This window comes from Ricinus communis, chromosome 1 (genome assembly GCF_019578655.1).
Source record: "Ricinus communis isolate WT05 ecotype wild-type chromosome 1, ASM1957865v1, whole genome shotgun sequence".
Classification (NCBI taxonomy): domain Eukaryota; kingdom Viridiplantae; phylum Streptophyta; class Magnoliopsida; order Malpighiales; family Euphorbiaceae; genus Ricinus; species Ricinus communis.
The window spans coordinates 25,883,068-25,895,595 of NC_063256.1; the positions used below are offsets into that span (position 1 = coordinate 25,883,068).

The 12,528-nt window shown below is 34.0% G+C and overlaps 1 non-coding gene across 1 annotated transcript; it reads left to right on the forward strand.

Moving 5' to 3' along the window:
* Window positions 1-3,400: 3,400 nt before the first annotated feature.
* Window positions 3,401-3,506, forward strand: LOC125369064. The gene has a single exon (XR_007214557.1). It is a non-coding gene; the product is annotated as a small nucleolar RNA R71 (small nucleolar RNA).
* The last annotated feature ends 9,022 nt before the right edge of the window (window positions 3,507-12,528 follow it).

A 12,528-nucleotide genomic window follows, 5' to 3' on the forward strand; every position in this document is an offset into this window, starting at 1 on the left:
GGCTACAAGTTGCTGGAAGTTAAGCAAGTAATGCAAGAAAGTAATGAAGGATCAAGTGCTGTACCAAAATGAACACTAAGTTGCTCTAAAAATAAGATGATGCTCGAAATGAACTAAATTAATACTTTCTACTTTTTTTTTTTTTTTTTTTTTTTTTTTTTTTTTTTTATATATAAATATATATACTATGTATATATATTACAACAGCTTATGTAGGAGTTATTGGTTATTGACACATACAATAATCAAGGGAGCATTTATGAAAAATCTAGCAACTTAGTGAAATATATGAATGCAGATTGATCCAAAGTAAAATGCGTATAACTTATATAATTTCCAAAGTAACAATGGTAGAAAGAATGGTCAAATGAATAGAAGTGATGAGATGAGTGTCACTGTTATTATTGTCACGAAAGGAATGGCTAAGGCTCAAAATTGGTTCACTAAGGGAAAAATAGGGTTAGGCTTTTTGGCCAAATTATGTAAATCCTAAGTGCCCAAATCATCTCACGATTATTGACAATTCATGTAATCTCAACAGATATCGTAAAGCAAGTTCTAGAAATAGAGATTCTCAGAACTAATGAAAGAAAAGGGAGCATAATAGTGATGCACCAATTGGCTCAAAATCTCACCATTTGAGTGGGTTAAAATTGCATGAATTCTCAAACCAAAGTTTAAACAGTCAATCACAATAATAAGCAACAATATTAACGTTGTTCTATATCTAAGATAAAGTAAAATGGAAGAATTTAAGAAAAATACCGGTTTTACCTGGCCGGATTGTAATTAAGAGATTCGTTCATTGCCTTCTTCCAACAAGGTTCGATAAAAGCTATAAGGGAATCCATTCAAAGGAGAAAATCATTAACTACTCGATTAAAACAAAACTCAAGATAAGGACAGAATAATGAATGGACTCAATCAATAAGGGATATTAAAACAAGATAAAAATAGCAAAGATAAAATCGCAGATCAGACAAATCTATTTGCACTACCCCACACTTCAGAAAGACACCGCCCTCGCGAACAAGGTAGGCACTCCAAAATAAAAGGAATAAAATACGTAAAATGAAGCTAATTATGGGAGTCCATAAAAGAAATTAGAAAACTAAGAGAAAAATAAGACGGCAAAAGAGATAAAAACTAGAAAGTCTACTAGATAATCGCCCTTGATGTGTACTTTAACACTTCAAAATATGTTAGTCCTCAAAATTACGTGACAAGCATCAAGTAGGCTAACTCCTGCAAAATTCAAGAATAAACACATTCCAAGCAACATCTAGTAAAAGGTTCAATAAGATAGCATCTCCTCAAAATCAAACTTACTAAAAACAGACCAAATATCTAACCGCAAATGACTACATAAAATAAAATAAAAAAATGTCCAAAAATTCGGAAAGCAAAATAGATTCGGAATGCCTCCCAAAGGCGCTTCTTTTGTTCGAGTCGCCTACTGACTCGATCAAAGATTCCTGCATCGCGGGCAAATTAAGAAGGTAGGCTCAATGTAAGTTGGGGTTCGAGGCATATAAGCGTAATGAAAAGGTCCGATGTGTGCAGTAGATGTCCAAGGAGGTGCTCTCTGGACCGATTTGGGATGTCCATTCATCCACTCCGAATTCCGGCTAAGTGATCTGTCAAAAACAAACTTGCAACTACCCTTCTCGGGTCTATTACAGCACAAAGTCTCATATTGATACAAGTTATTTTTTTCAGATGAATAACACATACTAGTAGGGGAAGAAACATGTATAGCATCATCCATTTGTACATCTTGTGGTTGTGTATTACATGCAAGATCAATTCCATCAATACAACAAATGGCATGAACATGGTCGGTGGAAGAACTATCAAATGAGGGTAAACTAAAAGTGACACAATTGTCCCCTACATTAAGTTCTAACTTCCCCTCAAATACGTCTATTTTAGCTCTAGCTGTGGCAAGGAAAGGTCTCCCCAAAATTAATGGTACACCATGCTCATTGTCCATATCCAAAACCACAAAGTCCACAGGAAATATGAACTTATCTACCTTAACTAGCACATTTTCCACAATTCCCTAGGAAGCTTAATGTAATCTGTCACTAATTGTATGCACATCCTAGTGGATTTTGCCTCCCCAAACCTAGCTTATTGAACAAACTAGTGGGCATGACATTTATGCTAGCCCCCAAATCAGCCTAATGCATCATCAACATATAAATTACCTAAAGTGCAAGGAATAGTAAACTCCTGGATCGTGACGTTTCTCCCGAAACTTGCTCAAACACTACCGAGCACTCCTCATTAAGTCGAACATAGGGCGACCTCCTCCAACTTCCTTTTCCGCTAAGTATGTCCTTTAAGAACTTAGCATACTTGACCGCTCCAATGCATCAATAAAAGGCAAGTTAATATGCAGTTGTCTAAAAATATCTAAAAACTTACCGAATCGCTCTTTCGCCTCTCCGCTTGTTTATCTCTAGCAGGATAAGGAATCTTAGGTTGATATTCCCTAACTGGAATTGATTTCACCTTTGTCCCTCGAGTTCCCTAACCTTACCGCTTGCCTTAACCTCGCACATCAATAGTGGCCATTAAAAACAGGGCTTAGAAGGAGCTAAAACTAACTTACCTGAACACAAAGTGATGGCGCTCACGTGCTCCCCAAGTTAGACTTAGTGGTGCTCTGGAGCTCCTTGCCGCCTCTCGACAACATCTTAGAGATTTGGCCAATTTGGGTCTCCAAGTTCGAATCGAGGCCTGCTTCGGTTCCTAAGTGCACTATCGCTTGTCGGAACCTCATCTCCGTAGACGTCACAAACTTCATCATAAGCTCCTCTAAATTTGACTTCTTTTCCGGTAGAGGAGGAGCTTGTGCAGTCCAAATTGAATGTTGCTGCTGATGAAGTCTCCGAAACCAGTGGACCCTGAGTGTTATTGTTCCTCCAACTAAAGTTGGGATGATTGCGCCACCCAGGGTTGTATGTATTGCTGTAAGGATCGCTCACGCCTTGGGGCATTCCCCATATAATTAACTGTTCAACATCGCACGACATAGCGAATTAGATGGAAAAGTAGTAGAGGATGAAGCAAACATACCTCCCATACGCCAGATCAGAATGCGGCCACCACAAAACTCACGACCAACGTCACCGCATGAACCCAAGATCCGAGTTGGTCGATCTTCTTGGCTAGAAGCTCCACTTGAGCTCGCCAAGGTTGTCAGAGTCCACTTGGTTGACCACTCCCTATCCTTCCGGTCGGCTCCTGAGGATTGCCACCGATAGTTGTTCATGGCCATTTCCTCTATCAAGTTCGAGCCCGCCGCCCATCGCTTAGCGCCCACCGCCGCATCCATCATCCGCCTCGTTGCAAGGTTCAACCCGTAGAAGGTCCGAACTGCATCCACACCGGCAATCCGTGATGTGGGCAGATCTCAAAAGATCTTTAAATCTCTCCCATGCATCGTACATGCTTTCATCATCAAACTGCACAAAAGAGGATATGTCATTTCTAAGTTTAGCAGTTTTAGCGGGAGGAAAATACTTATATAAAAATTTTCGGCCAACGCCTTCCGGTAGTGATCGTCTCATTGTGGAAAGAGATTGCAGCCATCTCTTTGCTTTGTCCTTCAAGGAAAATGGAAACAATCTCAGCCGAATGGCATCATCGGTTGTTCCATTTATTTTGAATGTGTCACAAATCTCCAAAAAGTTGGAGATATGTGCATTGGGGTCCTCACTGGCAATCCTCCAAACTGCACGCTTTGTTGGATCATCCGGTTGGATTGCCGATCTTGTTTACCCGCGTTTAAATCCCGAATTGAATCCCTGCCTCTCTCGAGCTTATCGGATTCCTAAACTGCACTAACCTAATGGAATCTCTTCCTATCGGACATTACAAATTAGCATTAAGTATGATTTAAGACTATTAAGAGTTGTTAGTTCTTAATCCCATGGTAAATCAACCTCATCTCTAAGTGTTAACTACCACCTTACTATTCAAAATCCAGTTTGTAACAAGCATTTCTCAATATCAAGAAACAACCTAATAAACAATTAATCCAACGTCTCAAATTAATCGCATCAAACTTTTACTACTGAATAGCAAGAAGATTGTAAGAATGATAATTATAAAAAACTAACAATTAAGCATAATCCATCAACAAAGGTGAACCCTAATGGATTCAAAAGATCTAGCTGCTCATGTTCATAGTCAAAGCAATTAAAGAACAAAATAAGGAAAAACAAATTAAAGGTATGTACACCCTTCTCTTTCAAGCTGAATGAGAAACCCTAAATTTGCAAATTTAAAATCTCAAACCCTAGTTGCCTCTTGAATGCTCCCAAAGTTTGTCTTGATCTTCAATTCGATGTTGGAATAAGTGGAATCCCCTCTTCAATTGATGAAAATTGATCTCCCAGGTCTACAATTGAGGTATAGGAAATATTTGATTAAGTGTGTTCGAATTGAGTCCAAAAATCGTCCTCTTCAATTAGAATTCAAAATCGCCTATATAGTTGATTCAAGACGGTCGAGTCCAGTATGATTCAAGACACGAGTCCAGTCAGGCCGAACTGTGGAGTCTCAGGCCGAGCCACCACAGCAGTCGGAGGCCGGTGGCTACTAAGTCGTAAATGGCACAATTGGGATAGCCTCTTGATAATTCAGCACGGCCGAGTCCGTGCCGCTCAACCCTCGGGGTGCTTGTTCTCGCCTAATTTGATGGATTTTGCTCCAGAATCACACGTGATTTCCCTCGACATCGATGGTGTCCTTCGAAAATGACCTAAAACGAAAAGGGAAACAAAAGACAGGTGATTCTAGCATAAAATGGGATAATCATGCATAAAAATGTGAACAATCGGGCATGAAAACATGTGTAGTATGATGCTTATCAAGCTCATCCAGTACTGCATTCAATGAGGCTTCATTAGTGCTTCTTACAGCCCTCTAAAATATGTTCTTTAGTGGCTGACCCTTGTACTCATTTTTTCAATTGCAGTACACATGCTTGGCACAGTTATTGTATTCAGCATACGGTGTAAGGTTCCTAATGGAATTTATCAGTCTCTGTTGTATACACATTAACATGTACTAGTAGCCCACATTACAAGTAAGCTAACTATAAGAAAAATTATAGAGTAAAAGGATTGATATACCTTTTGTTGGTCCCAACCAAGGCCAATTGTGATGTTGAGCTCTTTAAATAAAATCTTTAAAAACCACTCCTAAAAAAATTTATCTTTAGATTCTACTATTGCCCAAACAATAGGAAACATCTGATTATTGTCATCCTTTGAAGTAGCACATAAAAAGGTCCCACCAAGAAATTTTTTAAGAAAACACCCATGAAATCCTATTATTGGTCTACACCCCTTCAAAAAAACCCTTCTTTAGTGCACTGAATCCAAAAAAGAAATCCTCTAAATACACTATCATTTACCAATAGAAAGTCAAACCTCCATTCTTTGTCCACTCTTATTAATTCTGCCTAGTATGATCTAAGACTAGTATGATCATGTATTGAACCTCTCAACATCTCAAGAGCCTTCCACTTAGCTCTGTATAGTTTCCATTTTGATAACCTCTCAACATCTCAAGAGCCTTCCACTTAGCTCTATATAGTTTCTATTTTGATAACTTTAAAACATACTTCTCAAGCACATCATCCTCTAAATGCTTAATAGACCAATTAGGGTTTTTTCTAAATCTATGTGCATATCATTTTACAATCCAAATTGATGTAGCTTGTTTGTTCTTCATTTCCTATGGCATCTATGAGGACCAAAGTAGGTCTTGATTGCAAATGTATTTTCTCTCTTTATGATATCGCCATAAAGCCTCCAAGGGCACCCCCAGACAAACTTAGCTTCAAGTTGATCTTTGTTGCTCTTACAAATTTGGATGTTATGTCCATTTAAAATTCGATGCCTCTAGACACCGCCTACATTAGACAAGCTAGGTATTAGGCACTTAGAACTTCATTCAAGAAGTCGATCACCAATCCCAAGACAAATTTTGGCTCTAAGGTCATATAACTTGCTCACATGTGTTGCCAAATTCTACTATCAACTTCAAGGACCAATCTTATGCAAGGGCCTTTTGATTTATTTAAAACATTCACAACTGATTTATAAAAATTTGTAGCATAATTGATTTGCGGTGTTAATGTCATTGGAGCAATGCTTTGCCCAAAGTACATTTTGTCTATTTTTTCATTTAGTTCCTTAGAGAGAGGTGGAGGGAGTGGGATGGACCAAGAGAAAACAATGACTAAGAGGAGTTCCAACAAAAATAAAACGAACAAGAAAGTTGCATTATATTGTGCACTTACTAAAAAACAGTCTTAATCATTTATTGTTTTTTACCTAGTATTATGTCATTAAAGTTATTCAACCGAAATTTAGAAATAAGATGTCATGCATACCGACCGGTCGCATTCGTGGCCCTTGTCACGTAGATTGGCATATTTTTGCAACAACAAAGACCAAGAATAGTAGCAACCAATAGAATAGGCTTGCTTTCTCGTAGTAGTACAATAGGCAACTCGCACCAATTATGAACAAGTAAGCATTAAGTTTGTTAACATGCACAACACTCAAAAAATAACAAAAACTATTATTCTCAAAAGTAATCGAGTAAGCTATCACCTTAAAAGACTAGTATTCAATTTACAACTCAAATTTGAAGCTTTTCACCAACTCTTAATTTTAAAATGAATAGAATAAATTAACCTTTTATTATTTAGTTAATGTTATTTACTATTCTTTTAATTTTAATTTAAAATAACTTAATTTGAAATTTTTACAAATAAATAACAATTTAAATTATTTCTTATATCCCTTAAAAATACTAATTTAATATTAAAATAAAATATTTGTTATTTCTTTTAATAAAATTATTTCGCGACACTTTAATAAAATGGAGAAAAATAATTAAATTGATGCCTACGCCACTAAACATATAAACAACACCAACTATAGATAATTTTAACAAACATAATTTTTGTTTACATTGATAGTTTCTTTTCTCTTAATATAGTTTATTTAAATATTGTGCAAATTGCGATATCGGATAACCTCTCTCCGCCTCCATTTAATTCACGTGAGAATCATTAGTCCACAAAGACATGAGATTGTTCAAACTTTCCGGTCAAAGACCTTGAGACTTTAAGTGTGAAGCCATTCCAATGGTGGAATCAATAACAAGTTGACAAGAAAATCAAAAATCGGAACCATCATTTATTTTGTAGCCCGAATCGTTGTAAGATCTCCGGGTTATGCACTGGTGAAATGCCAATCAACTTTATAAAGCTTTAGCAATTAATGCATAAAGCTTTATAAAGTTTACACAAGTCCCGAGTAGCAGCAGGACCTATTCCAAAGCTTTAGCAATTAATGCACATCGAGATAGTTGCCGTCATAAAGCTCCCTGTAATACTCGAGTATTTGCCATCATGATACTACTTCAACTTTGGGTCTTTTCATGCATGAATGACCCGAAAAAGGTCAGTTAATTACATTGAATCAAGTGGATATTAATAAAAAAATATATATATGACGACAGAGTAGAACAGTTTGCACAAGTCTTAATCCTGTGTTAGCAAATTCCCAGTTTGCACCCTATTTTATTTTATATAGTAACATACAACTCCTATTGATTTTAAAATTAACGGGAGCCAATCCATGTACCGTTGACAACAAAATAGCAAGTTGTTACTAATAAAACATAACAAATAACTATTTAAAATATATTGACTAGTAAAGGCAGTGCTGAGTAGAAAAATAAATTAATGTAGTTTAAGGCTATGCAAAGGTGGTTTATTAATGTAATCAAACCTTCAACCAAATGACTAGACCCGTGCAAGGCTAAAATATGGTATAAGAAACAAAATGCAAGTGAAAATTCATTTAGGCAGTTTCTGCAACTTCTTCTCTATAATACACAGAACACCAAAACTTTCAAGTCTGCCATGGGTTGCCGAATTCTACCATCAACTTCAAGCCTCGATATTAAGCAAGGGCCTTTAGAGATCGTACCATAATCGATCAACCATCGTATTTTTCTCATTTTTTCTTAGGCCAAGTGACTAATAGGAATTCAAGAAAAATAGAATGCACGAAAAGGTGCATTATGTTTTTACTCACTTAAAACCTCCACTAATCATTTATTATTTTGTACCTAGTTATATGTTAAAAGTTATGAATTGACAAAGATTTAATCATGCATAAAATCATCCCTTACAATGTTTTGTTTACAATACTAAATTTTGCATAATTGTATTCAAAAAGACAAATTTGTTGCAGAACCATATCAAGAAAAATTAAATTCAAAGAATCATGACATTTAGAATTTTATAATGTATTTCCATAATGCTTTAACTAGTTTTAACAATAGTTAAAATTTATTCTAAAAGTCTTTATTAAATTTAGTGGTGGTAGGATTAGTTTAGTTTATAAATATCTAGGCTAACAATTATTTTCCAAGTTTATTAACCTTGCTAAAGATTGTGTGTTTTAATTTTCCCTAAACCTTCTAAGTCTTGACTCTTAGAAGTTTTCTTGTCTTTTCTATAAATCTAATCATTTAAATTCACCGGTATGAACTATACCAATTTGAGGTTTCATGAACTATTCAAGCCATGATTGAAAGACTTTCCTAGCAACATTTAATAATTAATAACTAGTGAACATTAAGACTTCACCATATATTATATCAAACGGACATGTGAAACACAAAGGCTCTTGATCAAAAGAATGCTATAATTTTAAAATCGTGGAAAATTTTAAGATGTGAACAAGATAAAGAAACATAAAGATAAGTACAAGCATGTTCTTGTTTCTTGATCAAGAATGAATGAAGTGTTTAAACCATATAATAGCCATTATTCCACCGACTTAGCAAAATAAATAACTACATTATAAAACAAATATCATGATAACACAAATCAACGAAAGTATAAGATGCAATTATATATTTAAACATAATATAAAACATGTCAAATGTGAAGATTAAAAGCAATGTTTACTTGAGCATTAATGCTGGATATGCAGTAATAAGAAATTTAACTATATAAAAGGCCTTATCTTCACTAATCATTTACCCATGAAATCGGAAGGACATGTACATCTTGTGTTAAAGCAAAGAAATGCGTTTAGGTCATCCATTATAGTCCTCAAAATATTGTTCAATTGTTTGAACAATGAAATGTCCTAAGATAAGGATAAGTAATATAGGATCAAACATGGTTATTAAACGCATACTTAGGTGTATGCTTAAGAGACATGACGTGCAAAAGAGAAGAAAATAAAAGAATAGAACTTTTGAAAGAAATTAAAATTTTAGTCCGAAAGAAATTAAAATTTTAGATGTGATATATATTTATATAATCAAGAAGAGGAACACTCTCCATGATCCCCATACCACCAAAGATAAGCATAAATCAGTTGAAGTCCCGACAGAGTTCTAGCCTGTGACCTAGTTCCTAAACATATAGGCAAATACTTGAAATAAACAATATAGAAATGTCCCGTAAGTTTATGGTTGATAATAATAGATCCACTTTGCAAAGCCTAGAAAAGGTTATGTGCCAAAATATTAACATCTAATTAAATGCGGCTTGGTCAATGGACCCCAACGTAACACCATCCGAAATCAATGTGAATTATTCAATATAAAATTTATTGCCTTAGTACTGTAAGAGTCAAACCGTAACCCGAGAATGACCAGAAAAGCTACACTTCATCATGTTTGATGTCGTAAAAAGAAGAGTAAAATATTGGTAAATGCGTAACTAAAATGATATGTTAAAACCAACAACATTATGCTTTGCTTTTTTTTTTATAGATGCGAACTATGTTTCAAATTGTATAACAAATAAACTTTATCAATGCATCATAAAAGAAGAAAGTGCTATAATCGGATAAATCATGGAGGGAGGTGTACTCTATTGCTATATTCATTCAATATAAGAATGTATAAGTGACACAACTGGAAATCAGTCTTAACATAAAAAGTTCTAAAAACACTTTCCTTTATGTTGATGGCGTGTTTTAAATAAAGTATTATGAAATTGATATCAAAACCAAAGTAATAATAAAAGATCTATTCATAATGTATCGACCGAACTTTCAACTTAAACTAAGGGCTTAAATCCCATAAATTCTTGTATCAAGATTGTCGATATTCATTCAATTAAGGGTAATTGCAATTTTCCAAACTAGAAAGCAATCTAAAGAAACAAGGAAGATCCCTAATTATAGTTTAGAAAATTCTCCGAATAGTCTCAAGAAAATGGCCATAAGTCAAGATTCACCATTGGATCAAAGTGCCATTTTATACCCATAAACTACACAGACGGAAATAACATACCCAAAAATCAACCATTCATGTATCGTAGAATTCGCATATTAATTTTCAAATTTGATCACAAGAAAAACTTAAAATAGAATTCGTGGCTTACAAATAAATATTAAAATCAACCTTTAATTACAAACCAAAGCTCCCACCGAAATGTATCAACAAATATATCACATACTAATCACATGGCATAAAAATAGATTTTCTCAAGCAATTAATCATCTAAAACTACTATTTACACATAATCAACAAACTGTCATCTATGATAGATTGAGGCTCTACTCAAAATTGTCTCAAACAATTATAGGAAAGCATTATCGCTACCATCTTTTCCAGATCACAAGGACATTGAGTCTAGTTTCATTTCTAATTGGTCTTATGCCATTTGAAAAGTGAACAAGGAGGACTAAATAAAACATTGTAGATATGTCAATTTTTCGTGTCGATTGTCCATGAAAATCTAATACTCAATTTTACTTCCAAAATAGCAGAATTAGGCCTTCCACAAAATAAATATTTTAGAGGATGATCAAAGTTTCTATAGGTTCAGATTTTGCCTCATTCGAGTTTGTGGAACCCTAGATAATGCTCAAACCAATGGATCACACGTAAGATAAAATCCGAAATTCCAATCAAATTCACACTCAAGGACCAACCTAAAGTTCACATAATTTGGCATTGCACCAATCTAACATCTCATGCCACAATACAAAATCAAGCCATAAACACAAAATCAAACACAAGACAAATAATAATCATCATTTAAAGTAACCCAAAGCCCTTACTCACTTCATGCAACTAAATAAAATTAAAAAGTAGCTACTAACCTAATCATGGAGATAGTAATAAAATAAGAAAATTAAGAAGTTATAATTAGCCCAACAATCATTCTCAAACAATGTAACTCTTGGAGTTGATAGTTTCAAACTCATCACCGGCCTCCAATTTAAACTCTAAACAACCTTCGACATCGCCAGCTAACCTAATCCTTATGTACTTCAAGCTTCAATCTCAAGCATCACCAAATCCTACAAGCATCAATTTCCAATCCAATCATAATATCATATGCCCAAAATTACTAAACCCAACTCAAGCCAACAAGAAGTTAGTATCTTAAGCATGCTTAAAGAATAGTAGGAGAGCTATGGAGTTGGATTTAATACAAAAAGCCTTACCATTGACATACAAAGTGATAATCAGAGGAAGAGGATGGTGAAAAAAAATTATGTAGAGAATATATAGCGAGAAAAGAAAATTAGAACATAAATGGTTACTTGAGATGTTAAATTTAAAAATAAAAGAGATTTTAACTAAAACTAAATTAGTATGTTCTAACTTACTCATACAAGAGGACATGTGTCTCTACAATATCCACTATCCATGCCATATTTTCACTTTAATCCTCCTATTAAATGAAAACTAAACTTTATTCTAAATAATTATCTAATAAAATAAATTCTTTATTCACTTTAATCCTCTACTATCCCACTATCAAGCTATAACCATTTATTATTAATGTAAAAGTATTAACTCATATAATATCCTCCTCCTCCAAATTTTGTTATCTCATGAAAATCACTTTAATCCTTAAATCTAAAATAAATTAACAATACACACTTAATTTATTTAAAATTCAAAAGTAAAAGTGTAAACTACTACAATTAAATTTCAATTATTTAATCATTTTCTCAAATAATCATTTAAAATAACAACTCTCATCAAAATAACCCTAACACCATGAAATTACTAAATGATAAAATTTAAATTGCTATAAATTTTAGTATAGTTTTTCATTTTCTTTGTTTTAAACTCGCATCACTGTGTCTGAGACCAACAACCAATATATTACTCGATGTATTTGACATGTGAATTTTATGATATATAAATGAACATGTGCGACTCAATACATATGCAGACTACTGAAAGTCCATCGGACACAAGGCTCAAGTTTAAAACTTAGAGAAAATGACAACGCTTATTTGAAAACAGCTTCAATAATTTTTCAATGCTTATAATATTTTTGAAGCTATATAGAAACATCTTTATATATAGGTTCATTTCACTTAGCATATATAGCTGTATACTTATTTAGGAATTATAGCTGTAATATTCCTCTATTTATTTCATGTAATTATTCCTATATAGTTGACTACCTTAAATAGGTATAAGTATCTTGTATAA